This window comes from Myodes glareolus, chromosome 13 (genome assembly GCF_982192425.1).
Source record: "Myodes glareolus chromosome 13, mMyoGla1.1, whole genome shotgun sequence".
NCBI lineage: Eukaryota > Metazoa > Chordata > Mammalia > Rodentia > Cricetidae > Myodes > Myodes glareolus.
This window is the reverse complement of record NC_142038.1, coordinates 42,018,962-42,034,012: the sequence shown is the minus strand read 5'-3', so window position 1 is coordinate 42,034,012 and position 15,051 is coordinate 42,018,962. Positions and strand designations below refer to the sequence as shown.

The 15,051-nt window shown below is 38.7% G+C and overlaps 1 protein-coding gene across 1 annotated transcript in view; it reads left to right on the top strand.

The window, feature by feature from the left end:
- Nucleotides 1–15,051, top strand: part of Kcnn2 (potassium calcium-activated channel subfamily N member 2) — a 374,515-nt gene that overhangs the window by 112,093 nt on the left and 247,371 nt on the right. Inside the window, exon 2 of the mRNA XM_085699907.2 lies at nucleotides 12,584–12,669. The gene's annotated coding sequence lies outside the window, so the exon portion shown is untranslated. The remainder of the gene's footprint in view (nucleotides 1–12,583; nucleotides 12,670–15,051) is intronic.

The window sequence follows — 15,051 nt, the reverse complement described above, 5'->3', positions numbered from 1 at the left end:
TATTTTAGCATGGATATATAGATAAAACTGGGGACAGTTTAATCCCAAGTCCATTTAGTAGAGTAGTAGTAGTAGTACATTCTCTCCTGGGTCCTGTTATTTACCTAGCCATCATGAGTTCTTGGCTCCATGAATGTTCACAAGCATGCCAAGTCTTTACTTTAGTAAACAGGTCTTAAATCCAATCAAAAAATAGTTTGCTATATTAACACTCATATCATTATAGCACCAGTGAGCATATTGTGTCGCTCGTAGGATTCACAGCTGGATAAGACTTTAATGTACTTCCCAGCTACTATGCATAGCAACTTCTAGCGCTATGAAAAGCCAGCCATCAGGGGTAAAGCTTCCAATGAGTATTAACTCGATTTTGTCCATGTTCTGTGATGACCCATGTTATTTGATTTTAAAAATAGGAGCTTACTATCAAATTCTGGAGCGTAATCAAGAACATTGACAATAATCTGTAATGTTTGGGGTTTATGAGACCTCACTAGACAACTCTCAAAGATATATAGCATCTTGCAATGAGTTGATAAGGATTCTATCCCATGATTTTTTTATTTTTTGAGAATTTCATACATTCATAAAATGTGTTTTGATCAAATCCTACCCCATCTATCTTAAGAAGCTTCTTCAGTAGTAAGTTTCCATGCGGTGTTTTGAAAGTTCTAGTATCAGTCATTCCTCTCCACACTCCATCTACACTACCCTCCCATCTCCCACTCACACTTAACCTTTCTTCCACCTTTATCCTTTTCCATGACACCTGTGTTCTAACTTCCCCTACTTAAAGCGTCCAACCAAATGTCCCTTGGTAATTTCCTTACTTCCATGCTACTCCAATTAAAATACACTTACCTAAAAAGTCAAGGCTAACATCCACATGTGGAAGAAAACAGTCTACATTTGCCTTTCTGTGCCTGGGTTACATTAGAATGATTATTTTCAGCTCCAATCATTTACCGGCAAATTACATGATTTCATTTCTATTTACAACTGAGTGTTATTCTATTGTACCTGTGAATTACATTTTCACTGGCTATTTATCAGTTGGTGGCTATCTAGGATCTTTCCCTTTCCTGGCTATTGTGAATGCAGCAACAATGAACACAGATGAGCAAACATCTCCATATTATGTGTACTCCTTTGGGTATTCACCCGGGAGTGGTGTGATGTCTGGTTTTATGTCAGCTTGACTCAAGCTAGAGTCATCTGAAAAGAGAGAACCTCAGTTGAGAAAATGCCTCCATTAGACTTTGCTGTAAAGCATTTGCTTTGTTAGTGATTGATGAGGGAGGGCCCAGCTCATTGTGGGTGGTGGTATCCCTGAACTGATGAACCCAGGTTCTATAAGACAGCAGGCTGAGCAACAAAAATAATTTTATGGTTGGGGGTCACCACAAAATGAGGGACTGTATTAAATAAAGAATTGCAGGATTAGAAAAGCTGAGAACCACTGATCTAAATTATTTTATTCCTCACATTTTTTTAATACTGTCCAAACGTTTTTATTCTCTAAAACAGTGGTTCTCAACCTTCCTAATGCTGTGACCCTTTAATACAATTCCTCAAACAAAAGTTTTTATTGCTACTTTATAATTGTTATTTTTCTACTGAATCTGAATGTTATATCTGATATTCAAGTTATCTGCTATGTGACCCCTGTGAAAGCGTCACTCGACCTCTGAATGAGTGGAGCCCTCAGGTTGAAAACTTCTAGTATAGAATTTTATCTGTAAATGAGATAATTTGACTTTATCTTTTTCAACTTGTTATCTACCTTGTCTCTTTCTCTTGTCTTACTCTAAGATTTCAATACTGTATTGAACTTTATGTTTTATTTGTTGTTTTTTGCTCTTAATCACTCAGTTATTTCCCCAGTTCCTGAAAAAAGGTCTTTGAAGTATGTGTTTACCCTCTGGATATAATTGATTTCTGTTGTAATATCTCCTCTTGCACCTCTAATTTTGTAAATTAGGGTCTTCTCTTCATTTTGCTTGATTTGGATAAGGATTTGACAACCTTTTTAATCTTGTCAAAAAACTAACACTTCATTTCAATGATTCTGGGTATTTAGTTTTAATTTCTATTTCATGAGTTTCTGCTCTGATCTTCTTATCTCTCCCTGTCCGCTGCTCTGGGGTTGTTGTTTGTTTGTTCTGCCAAGGCTTTAGTGTTCATCATGAAGTTGCTTAATTGTGTTTTCTCTGATTTTTTGATGTAGACACTTAGAGCTATACATAAACATTCCTCTTAAGACTGCTTTTGTACATATTAATATGTTGTGTTTTCATCTTCATTAAATTTTAGGAAAGTTTAATCTATTTTTATTTCTCCCCTTTATTTTTTAGTAGAGTGTTCGTCAATCTCCATGACTATGTATATTTTCTATGACTTCTATTGTTAACATCTAGTGTTATCCTTGTATGGTTAGAATAGGAATAGGAAATTATTTCCATTTTCCTATATTTATAGGGAGATGCTTAATGTTCCAATATGTGGACTATTTTAGTAAAGGCTCTCTGCGTCACTTACCATTTTACATATTTTAAGGGATTTGCAAGGATTGAAATTAACTCTTTTTTGAACTTTTGGTGGAATTCATTATTGGGCCAACTGGATCTTCGTTTTCATTGAAGGAAGCTTTAAAATTACTGACTTGGACTTTATATTCACGATAAACTTATTAATATTTTCTCATTTTTCCTGAGAATGTTTGGAAATATTATCATCTAATTTAGTCATTTTGGCCTAATTTATCTTCTTTGTTGGTACACCTTTTATATTATTCCCTTGGAATCTTTTCAATCCTGCAAGGTGGGTAGCAATGCCCCACTTTCATTGCTGTCTTCAGTAACCTGAATCTAGTCCCCATTCCCCATCTTGTCATTCTCCCAAGAGATTTGTTGATTGTTGTTGCTCTTTTCAAAGAACCAATCTCTGATTTATTGATGTTCAGGACTTACCGATATATTGTTATTTATTTCATTTTCAACTGCTCGACTCCTTACTGTCACCTTCATTCTGTTGTGTTTATTTATTTTCTAGTTTCGTAAGGTAGAATATGTATCTATAGATATTTTAAAGAATCAGTTTCATGTAGTTGTAGTCAAGGCTGGCCTTGAACTTCTGATCTTCCTCTTTCCACCATCATACTCTTTGCTATGCACACGACATGTGTTATCACCAACGCACTAAGACCCAGTATAGGGCTTAACTTTTGTGTTTGCTTCTTATCTCCAAAGGTTGTAGCAGAGGAACCACTCCCAATTTAGATAAAGTGTATAACTTTTTAACTGTAATTAACCAATTATATCTTGCTCTAGTACTCATGATCTTTATGATACTCATATAATTCAAGTTACAAAGAAAATCATTTGCATTATGAAATTGATTTCAATAGACACAGGGTTTCTTCCATATCATAAGAGTCAATCAACAGCCAGGTTAATTAAACCTTTGAAGAAAAAGAGATTCTTTTTTAATTAGCACCTAAATTAAAACATTTTCTAGTTCCTTTTCCAATGTACTTCATTACAGCATTGTTCCCATACCCATATAAAGGCAGCAGGCATAGTGACTGGTGGAGAAACCAAACTAACAGAAAAAGGCACCCGCTTCTTCTTTCTTGCCGAGACTTCTATAATGTCATCTTATTGCTCCTGGTATCTTGTGATATCCAGCTTCAACCTCAAAATAGAGAAGGATCCTGAGTTTACAACCTCCACGGTAATTTATGAGTAGCCTTAAAAATAAATTTCAGATGCTATAAATCCTACAAGGAAAAGATATTATTCTCCTTTCATGTTTACTCTTGTTGGCTCCCAAATTTGGAATCATTTTTTTTAATAAAAAAAAAATCTAGTTTTAAAGGATAGAAGAACATTGTATGCTTTGCTTGCCATTTAAGTCTGTTTTGTGGGTTCCGGGTGCTTCAGAGCAGTGAGCAGAGAAAGAAGGACAGGCAGAGGGTTTTTTTTGTTGTTGTTGTTTATTTGCATTGAATGCCTGAATCTGTTTTAATGTGAGACCTTTTTCCTCCCAGTGTAACTTAACTCCTGTAACATGGAGAAGCTCACTATGTGAAGCCAGCCTCCCTTGTGTGACAGGATAGTATCCAAGTGTCCTGAGAATCCTCTCCCCATAAACTCGTGTGCAGTTTTAGGTTTGCAGATGTAGACCCAGAAGAGCTAAGTGCTTTATTCAAACTCAGACACTTCTCCTGCCTTGACATCTAAGGAGTTTCTCAGCTTCTGCTTGCTGCTTCCTAGAGAGAATAATCTTGACGTAAATATGATGCTCACTGTCCACCTCCATTTTCCTCTTCCTGGGTCTCCTAGATTCCCTTGCCAAACATCCTGAAGTGCTGGTGGCGGTAAGAATATTTCAGGCTCTACTCCTGATATATTCATAGCGTATTCTGTAGCGACTGGTTTCAGTTTTTATTTTTAGTTTTGAGTGATATGCTACATTATGATAGACGCTCCACAATTCTCAGTGACTTTATGAAGCAAAGCTCCAGGCTGGCTAATTTTAGCCAGAGTGAAGAAAACGTGTTTGTTGCATTAATTCACTGAGATTTGGGGTCAACTTATTACAGCATCATAATGTACCATATCCTTATTAATATAAATTCCAAAACTCAGTAGGAGATGAGGTCACATGAAGCCTCTCTAGTTTGCAAACAATATCCTGAATGCTTGCCTAATGAGGAGAGCTAAGGACATAGCATTCACCCTGCTAGCCAAACAATAGCTGGATAGCAAGAACAAATTAAAGAAAAACGTTGAAAGGGTTTTTCATCATTCGTTACTTTCAGTTCAGTGGGCCATGCCTTTGGGTTGGTCAACTACAGTCTGGTTTTCATGCATAATTAAAATAACTAACTCTGGTAGCTGTGTGACACCAAGAGATAAAAAGGGTACATATTTAAGCTTAATGTTCCAACTTTGGAACATTTTTTTTAAAATAACTTTTTAAAAAATGATTTACAGATAAACTTAATCATATGCTGGAAAACAATATTGAAATTTCAGATTTGCTGTACTGTTTGACAGTAGTCTGGGATGATCCTAAATTTTTACTAAGTTATCTGTTTTATTTAGTAGCTGCAGTCATTTGTATGTTACATCAAGTTTGTTTATATATACATTTGCTTTTTGTATTATGCTGTTTAGTGTGCATTAGGCTTTGATCTAATTGCCTATTGTATAGTATGAAATAACCTACAGAAATGTCTGGATTTATAAAATAGACTTTGGTCATCATAGGTGGAATAAAGAGCAAACTGAGAATGAGAACGAATGTAAATAAAATAATATTCAGTGAGCACACACTAGCATAGAGTCCTTTCAGAGTATGTTCTGAGAAGAAAAATCCCCAAATTTGCCAATGAAGGTTAATTAAATTTAAATGGGGTGAATGCATATTGAATTTCACCTTTTGCTTGGCATAGCCTTTTGTTTGGCAACAGTACTATTTTTCAACCATTTAAACTACATTTAGAATGTCCACACCCTTTATGCTCTCAGTGGTACATTAGGAACCATAAATAGCATCTCTTTAAAAATTATTTCAGTGATTTCTTTTTAAAAGCATCTTCATCTTATTACAATCAGATTGGAGAGGGTGTGACATAAACTCATTCTGTTCAGTTTATGAAAGTGGATATATAATGTAATGAAAGGGGCATGGCTGTTCTTCACAACTCCAGTCAAGTCTGACCTTCATAAGCCTAGATATCACTTTGACAGTCATAGTGACTTGGGTTCATGCTTTGTTCTTCTTGGATTATAGTCTTTTTTTTTTAACTTCCTCTTTGTATTTTTATTCTTAATCAAACAAAACAATGCTGAAAGTTCAACTGGATTCATTCCAAAATGGGAACATTCTACATATGTTTTCTGATAACCCAGTTATCTGCTTCTGTGGTGTCAAGTCTTGAGTACGAGCACACACACTTCCATTCCTAGATGTCTGACATTCTCCTTCCCCGAGCATCAGCTCTTTGATCTGCTCTCCTCCCTCTGTTTCCATCTCTGTGTTAAAATGCACCTATATTTCATGCTTAGAACCATATTTTTCTAATAGTAGTTTGTGTGTGTGTGTGTGTGTGTGTGTAAGTGCATGTGTATGTACATACATGTAGTTACAGGACAACCTCAGGAACCATCCACCTTGCTTTTTGAAATAGCCTCTCACTGACTTGGACCTACTGATGAGGCAAGGTTCACTGCCCAATGCCTCTGTACTGCTACAAAGTGCACACCAGCACTCCCAGCCTTTTTCCCATGGGTTCTAAGACTGAGTCAGGTCTTCATGCTTACCAGGCAAGTCCTTAGTGACTGGAGCATCCCCGCAGCCCAACAGTGACTCCCAAATGCATGCCTTCTCTCCACGACACTGTCAACTTGCAATCTCTCAGAGTTCTGAGTCTCCAAGTTGCATTTTATTCCTGAGTTAACGTTGTTTCTTTTTCTAATTTTTCTTAGTGCCGTTTCAGGTCATTCATCATCCCTTTGTATTTTTTGTATATATCCTTTTACTTCTCACTACCACCTCCTTTAGGCTGTCCAGACCATTGCAATAGCTCTCCAACCCTAACCTAGTGGTTCCTTGATGAATCACCTCCTTTCCTTCCTTCTCCTAGGGATTAAATCCAGGACCTCAGCAAATGCTTTACCCGGGATTGTCATCCACTGATATCTCTCTCTCTCTCTCTCTCTCTCTCTCTCTCTCTTTTGTATATTTCTCACTTTTAGAATCCCATACATGGAGTTCATCCAGATCACTCACTGTGATTTTAGCTACATTCCTCATTTGATACTTCCTTTTGTTCAAATGTCCATTGTGGATATTTACAATGGATGCCCTCTCTAGTTGACAGAGCTACTCTTTTCTTGAGAGAAGCTGAGGAAGGGCCCTTGTGGTCACTGGCATGTCCACTCTGAGTTAGAGTAAAGCCCAGACTGTGGAGCCCTTTTATGATAACTGCTCTCTAACCTATACAGAATTAATTAATTAATTAATTAATGAGTAAAGAGGCTATGAAATGGAAAGCAAGCAAGGAAGGGTACTTGTTTAGAGGGAGGCAAGGGAAGGGAGAAATGTTGCAGTTATAGTATAATCTCAAAAATAAAATAAAAAAGAAAAGAAGCATGTAGTCCCTCTGGTAGGGTCTTACCCTTGAGATCCAACCTCCTCATTTGTGGAGATAAAAAAACAAAAAACAGAAAACCCTTTGTTGATGAGGCAACTCCTCTTTTCTGCTCACAGCCTGCATGTTTTCTTCTGCTGCGCACTGTTGGCTTACTTTCTTTTCTAAACCTATTATATTATATGATCGTTACAGGGAAGCCTCGAAATTCTCTGTGGAGAGATGCTTGCTGGCAGCTTCCTAATTATTTTCCTCACATGTCTCGCTTGGGGGCATCGTCCTCCGCTCTCTGTTCTAAAATCATTATAAGTTTTTTCTTGTCCTTGAAAGACAGGGAATCAGAACCATCCTAACACCCGCATCTGTCCCAGAATGACTTTGTAGCACGTTAAATCTGCCTGCCTGCACCCCTTGAGGGTAGTTTGTATAAAGACAATGTTAGGCTCTTTTTAAAAATGATCTTCATCTCTCCAATATACCCAGTCTGCTAACTTTGCACCAGCTCCAGCCCTTTATGGAATAAAAGGTACATGGGGACAGAATGGACATGTTTATCACAGAGAGTCAAAGTGACAGCAGATTCAGTTAGTGATATAAAATCCCATCTCAACCACAAGTGACTCAAATCTAGGAAAGGCCCAGAAGAGTCTCCCTGTAGGAAGTACATACCAGAACTTTGTATCACAATGGGAAGCTAGAAGGCTGGGGCGAAGTCTGGGCTCTCCGTCTTTTATGCTGCTAATTGGATCTGTGTAGGTTGGTATTTTCACCACCATACCACAGATTCCAGCATTAGTAGACAAAAAGGCATAAATCCACAGCTTTCTGTATCAGATAAGATCTATACATTTCTTTGATACTACAACAAAACCAAAAATACACGCAAATCAGGGCTGCTACAATTTCTAGGTTCCCGGCTTCATCTGAGTTGTTTAAACTAATTGACAATGTAGCAGTGACCACTTCAGTTTGCAGCACTGTGCTAATCAATCCAGGCTGAGATCGCTTCCAGTTAGCCTCAGTGAGATTTGAGCCTTCATTTCACAGAGTGACTACAAGCTACTGTTCCTATTCTTAAATTCCAACTACCCACCACTGCCAGTGTCAGCATCTTCCATTCTTTCTTAGGTGAACTGAGATGGCAGCAAAGGCCATGTCTGCAATATGTCTCTGAACTATATAGACCAACCCACCCATTTTCTAGGGCAGAGACTTTTGGCTTTGGCTGTGCATCTGAATGGCATGAGATACTTTTAGAAGCTGAACGTCTTCAAAGGATAAAAGCTGGGAATGGGAACAAGGAGACGGAGATGTGGGAGGGTAGGGATCCCTGTTGTGTTGAATATTAAATAGAAAATAAATTCAGGCATACAGCAACCACAATAAAATCGAATTTTCAGAGCTTCCATTATCTAATGAAATCTTCTCTTTGGAGGTCTTCTCTTAGGAGGGAAGTACAACCACCACAACCTTTTCTAAGCTCGCAGGGTTTTCTGCTGAAAGCCAGACTCAAACTTCCACTAAGGAAAATATCTCCTATATGTTCAAAAGTGTTCAATTTCAACTCTCATCACAATGCCTGACTCTGAATGCTCCTTCTAGTATGTCTGTCTCAATGGAATCCTGAAAAAACAACAACAACAACAACAAAAAACCCAACAACAATAAACCCTGGGTTTTCACTCTCAAGAGAACGCACATGATCTCTCAATATCTATTCATGGTCTCTCATTATTTCCAGTCTCTCTGCTCCATTGTGCCTACTCTTGCCTAACCACTCCAAGACCTCTGCCACCTTCATCTTTCATAACCTTCTTCTTCACTTGCTAGCGCTCCCGACCATGCTGTCTAACACGTCGCTGTTCTGGGGTCCTTGCTAATTCGGCTCCTTCCTGTACCTGCTTCTCTCTTTCCCTTCTTCTCCTTGCTACCTGTGTGCCACTATTCTCCGGAACCCCACTGGCTTCTGGTCCTACTGTGTACTGCTTTTCATTTGTTACTAAGGCTTGTTGTAGAAGTTGTCTTTCCATTTTGTTTACTTTATCCCATTAGTTCTTGCTTTAATGAGGAATCCCCAGAAGACTAAACACCCCCATCTCCAAAGTCACCTCTCAGAATCCCCCCAGATACCATAATACTCTCTTTGTCATGGTTTTCTTATTTAGCCCATGCCAAGGAAGGTTGTCAAGAGGTTTTGGGGTGTTTTGCAATTAATAATTTTTATTCCCCAAAAGTTGTTATTTAACTTTACATTTCGTTGATGATTTGCCTAAGTTACGTGTTCTCTTGTAAAAATCCTTTTACTTTAAAACATTGAGAGGGCTTTATTTCTTTTTACCCCAGCAACTGCGAAGCTGCTGTTCTGATTCTCAACCTGTTGCTTTCCATGTTTTCTTGCTGTTGTTGGTCTTCACAAACATCTTAACAAATTTTTGGCCTATACAATTGTTTTCATTATTCCCATTATGGAGAGAAAGTCAAAGAAAAATAGCCTGCTTAAAATCCCACAGGCAGTGACATGTGTGAATTGAGCCCTACGGGTCCTCTGTTCTAAGCTACGTCACAAGAGTTAATGCCAACAGCGTCAAATAAGACGTCAGGCTCGAACATCACTGTCTATTGAGTGTTTGCCCAGACTCAATGCTAAGTGCTTCAATTGCATTTACTCACGTCATCCTTACAAGAACTCCCTGAAACCGGTTCTATTTCTATCTTCAATTTTCAGACAAGAAAGAAGAACAGAGGAAAGGTCATGCAGAAAATAAAAGAAAGCCCCAGCACATGGTGTGGGGACTATTGACTGAGGTCTAGTACAGATGTCCTAAAAGGGATAATTACTAAACTCTTCAAGTTCTGTATGCCGTACAGTGTCTGTTACAGTTACTCAAATCAGCCATTAGAGCATGAATGTAGACGCAGACACCAAGTATAAAGAATGAATGTGGTTATGTCCCCCTAAAGTTTTACTTATAAATGTAGATGATGTATTTGCCTTGTGAGCCATGCTGCTTCAGATAATAATATTTTTTTAAACAAACAAATACTGATACCCTAGTAATGAGACTAAATTCCATTTCAACTGAAAAGATTTTGTGTTCTTGGCATTAAGTAAACCCATCAGAGAAGCTTAGGCGTTTCATATGAGATTGGTGCAGGAAGTTAACAACAGAAAAGAGGAAGTTGGTAGAGGTAAGGGACAGGTAGTGCTGGTGACAGGAGAAGGGAGGAAGGATGCTCTCAACCCCCACAGCTTCCTCCTGGACCCCCTGGACTGTGTTCTTTCTTGCTCTGCCATATGATGAAATGACTGCTTTAAGAGACTGAAATAATGAGATGCACCAGAGTCAGCATCCATAACTTGGATAACCCGAGCACTTTTCACTTTTTCAATACCAAAAGAACAACAACAACAACAAAAGCAAAACAATAGCAACAACAACTAAGAACCATAAAGAGTCTCTCTGAGGGAACATTGTAAAGGAGCCTCAGTGCTAATCAAGCAGAGTAATTCCGCAAGGCCAGAACACAGCTGACTTTCATGCTACAGCCACATGGTTTTGGTAAAGAGAAACAGATGGCGTGTTTGGTTCCAAGTGAATAACACAGTACACATTACTCATTTGGAACCAAGATCAGAGAGGCATTTACTTATCACCCCCACGTAACCGAGAGCTGGGACTCGGGGAGAAACCTGCTGCCTTGCAGACACAAAGGCTTTGCTCTGCCAAGAGTGTAACTAGGATAGGAGTAAAGAAGAATTTCCACTTTTAACACGACTTACTTCGCGATTTGTATTAGAAAGCCAGGGAGGTAGCTTAGGACTTTTATTTCTATTAGCATATATGTTTGTCACCCGTGGCCAGGAACCAAGCCTCAGGCGAGAAACGGCAGTCCCTTTTTACCTTCAGTACCGCCACGAGCAAGACCAACATTCTCAAAGGGAGATTTTGAAGTGGAAAACGAACGTCATACTCCCTTGGGAGAAAGAAACTGAGTACCAAATAAGGAACGTTAAGATTGAGTTACTTGTTTCCCCTGGGAAACAATTCCTTATGCTCAGGAACAAAGGACTTTCAGCATGATTACGGGCGAATATGCTTGACTGAGGCAGGGAGACCATGCTCCTCTCCAGGTTTTGCAAACCAGTCTGGCCTCCTCACTCCAGGGAAGTCTGGGAATCAGTGTAGAACCAACCCAATACTAGGTCAAGCCTCGCATCACAGTGACTCAGCGCACTGCACATTATGTCTGCATCCCTTACCTCCAGAACCCTTGCCTCTGTAAAGAGACGAGACGGCAAGAATTTGATTTTTCTCTCATCATCAACTGAAAGTCACCTGTGGCCTTTATATCATCTGGGGGCTAGCTTTGTAAATATTCTCAGAAGCGCTTTTTGCAGCCTTCTGTTAGAACATATAAATTTGTCCTTGAACATTCCTGCCTACCTCGATCAAGGATTTTTGATACTCAGAATAGGATTAGAAAATATGTAATTTCTAGGTCTCTACCACCTAGAATTTATAGCATTTTTTTAAATTAACTGGTCTGTTACCTAAACTAATCTTAGGGACAAACGAAACCTTTCTTTTGTGCTCCCCCAAATCTAAAACAAGTTCACTTGCTTTATTAAAATATGTTGCATCTAGTCTGATGAACTCCAAAGAGACTCTTCACTTTATGGTTTTCAAATATTTTTAATTTAGTGACTATTTTTCCTCAAGAAGTATTTTTTAATCCTTCTCATCAGATCAACATTAGATAAAGTAATTTTAAAAGTTTGGATTTTAAAATTTGGAACACATCGACAAGTGCCCTGTTTTTTTCATCTTAGGTCCTAGAGAGAAGAGTGCATGGTATGTTGACCTCAGGGTTGGGATGTTGCTGAAGACTATGGATGTCAGTACAGGGCTCTGTAGTTGCTAATGACCATGGATGCTCAGCTGATTTAAACCAAATGCTGATCCAGACGGTGAATACGAGAAATAAGAAAAAACTGAACGCTAACCACACACAGCACCTTCTCTGCCCTGTCTGGCACTTCCACATGAAATTGAGCACAGTACCTTCTGGCAAATTCCCTTTACTTCCACAGGTTGGCAGCGTAGCCAGGGGCGCAACTTTTAGTCTTCATAGCCACATCTCTTTGTGCAAGACAAGAATTAACAATTGTGTGTCGCGTGACTCTAGGTTAAAAATTTGATAATTTAACTGGGATTCATTGTAAAGAGTCCCTGGAATGTGACCACTAAGTGGGCTATTGGTTCTCTATACTGAGCATGCCTATTGGAAGGTAATGAAATACGTTCATAAATTCTGGAAAATAAGAACTCAACCTGTGACTCGTGCCACAGTAAATAATCACTTAAGAGTAAAGATAAAATTTGCAAAGTGTGGACAAATGTTAATGGATTCTACCTCTCACAGATTCTTGCAGAGAGAATTACAAAAGGATGGAGTCCAGCCAGAGAAAAGGGGCATCCAAGGAATGGAGTGGGGTGTAAGCAATAGGGGTGAGTACCAACGGCAGGGGATGATTGTACTTACTATAATGTGGGTATTTTATGTAAGCAATGTTAAAGTTGGGTTGATTGAATTGCCTGCAAACTGAACTCTCCTTCCTGTGTGTGATTTCAACCTTTTCCCCTGTACTCACTCGATACATCTTTTTGCAATGACTAACTGCTTGTTTCTTTCATGTTACCAACTATCAACACACACACACACACACACACACACACACACACACACACACACTCACGATAAATAATCAAATGTATTTCTTGACTCCTATTTGACTCTTGTGCTCATATTTAAGTTTTAAAATTGGTTTCTGGGGGCTGGAGAGATGGCTCAGAGGTTAAGAGCATTGCCTGCTCTTCCAAAGGTCCTGAGTTCAATTCCCAGCAACCACATGGTGGCTCACAACCATCTGTAATGGGGTCTGGTGCCCTCTTCTGGCCTGCAGGCATACACACAGACAGAATATTGTATACATAGTAAATAAATAAATATTAAAAAATAAAATAAAATTGGTTTCTGATAACAGAGCGTTTTGATGGGATTAAAGATCAGGAAACACATTGTATCTTAAATTCTGTGTTTAACCAGCCTGTGGTCTGTGTATTTCTTTAGCCTCAGTTTTCTCACCTGAAGCTGAGATGATGCTCTAAGCTTCTCTGTGATCAAACCCAAGGTCATATATTTGAGGCATTGCCTCATTTCTTCCATTTATGTATTTCATTGTGTGGCTGCAGATGAGTGTTTAACTCTACAGTGAAAGTGTAAATGATCTAGCAGGAATGGTTATTAGTTGACAGCCAGAAAAAAAAGAAAAAAAAAAAAAAGGACACTAACCTTCTCGTCATCCTTCAACATTCTTCAATCATCCAAACCTGGCATCTTAGCAATGAGCAATGTTACTTTGGTCATATTTTCTAGTCATTTCCTGTATATTAGGCATTTTAAAAGTTCCAAAGAAAAAGGAAGCTCCTTTTTAAATAAAATTCAAGTTGTCCATGTGTCTCACCCTGTTTCCCCACAGCATAGAGCAGGTTACGCCTGGGGAGTAGGAAGCACACCTTGGCTGACTTCTCCTAAAACAGCTGTCTAGAGTAAAAGACACCACCATCGCATGATGAGCTGGACCTAATTTTCCTTCAGGGAGAAAGTGAGAATTCAGGAAGAATATAGAAATGCTTAACAAATAGCTTGATAAGCATATCTAGTTTCAGAAATAACTAAAATTTCTCAGTAACAATTAAGTTCTTGACTTTACAGAAACAACAATTCTAATGCCAAACTTCTTCACAAAAACAAAAATTTTACTGCCAGTATTTGACACTGAAGCTATGCCCCACTGTCTGTAAGCTGTTTTCCTTGCTCTCCAGAGGCTGGGAGAATGAGGAGATGTGAGTGTGGGAGTACTACATGTAAGCTCAGCTTCTGTTAGTCAACAGGCTTCAAGGTTGCATGTTGCTATTAACAATGATGCTTGTAATTCACGACTCCAGGAATCATCTATGAAAGTAAGAAACACAACTGGTTCCTTGTGCCCTTCAGGAAAGCTATACTTCTAAAAATAAAAAAGCATCAACAAAAAAGAAAGTGTAAATGAGGCAAAACACAAAAGCAGATTGCAAGATCTCTTTATTTCTTTGACCAATTAAACAAGGCAGCAAAAGTTGTAGTAGAGACCAAAGGAAACCCAGGGACATAGGGAAAGTGCTCTTGCTTAGATACTGTGAGACCCTTATGAAGTGTGTCTGTATACTATTCCCCAAACTGACTCTGAAAGCATGGCAAGAGCATCAGAGGTAAAAAGAAACCAAATGCTTGAGATTCTTTCACTAAATGTATTGAGTCTCCAGTGGATTCTGAAGCCATCAATAAAATTATTAGCGAACTAAAAAGATTAGTAACAGTGTTCAACAACTGTTGAACCAATTAGAAAAGTTGGTTTGTCTTCTAACACAGCGAGAAAATTAAGTAAAATTTATGTTCATTGGACAAACTGCAAAATGTATTAGATTCTTAGATGGAGTTAGTCTTCCTTCCCAAATTAACTTATGGGTTCATGGGTTTAGCATATTTGCATCTCAGAGAATCTGTGTGAGTGTGTGTGTGTGTCGCATGTCACGTGTTTAGGACAGGGTCTTACTGCCCTAGAACTTATTATGTTGATCAGGCTAATGGCAAACTCAGTGATACAACCACCTCCACCTCCCATGTGCTGGGATTAAAGGTATGTGCCACCATGCCCAGCTAGGCCCTTACCTTCAGTTCTTGCTAGAAGACAGTGCTAAACAACAAGAACAAAGCTGTAATTAGAAGCATGTCATAATGTCTTTCTCTTGAGGACTTGTGGCAAGCCTCAAAGAATAATTTTTAGCAAG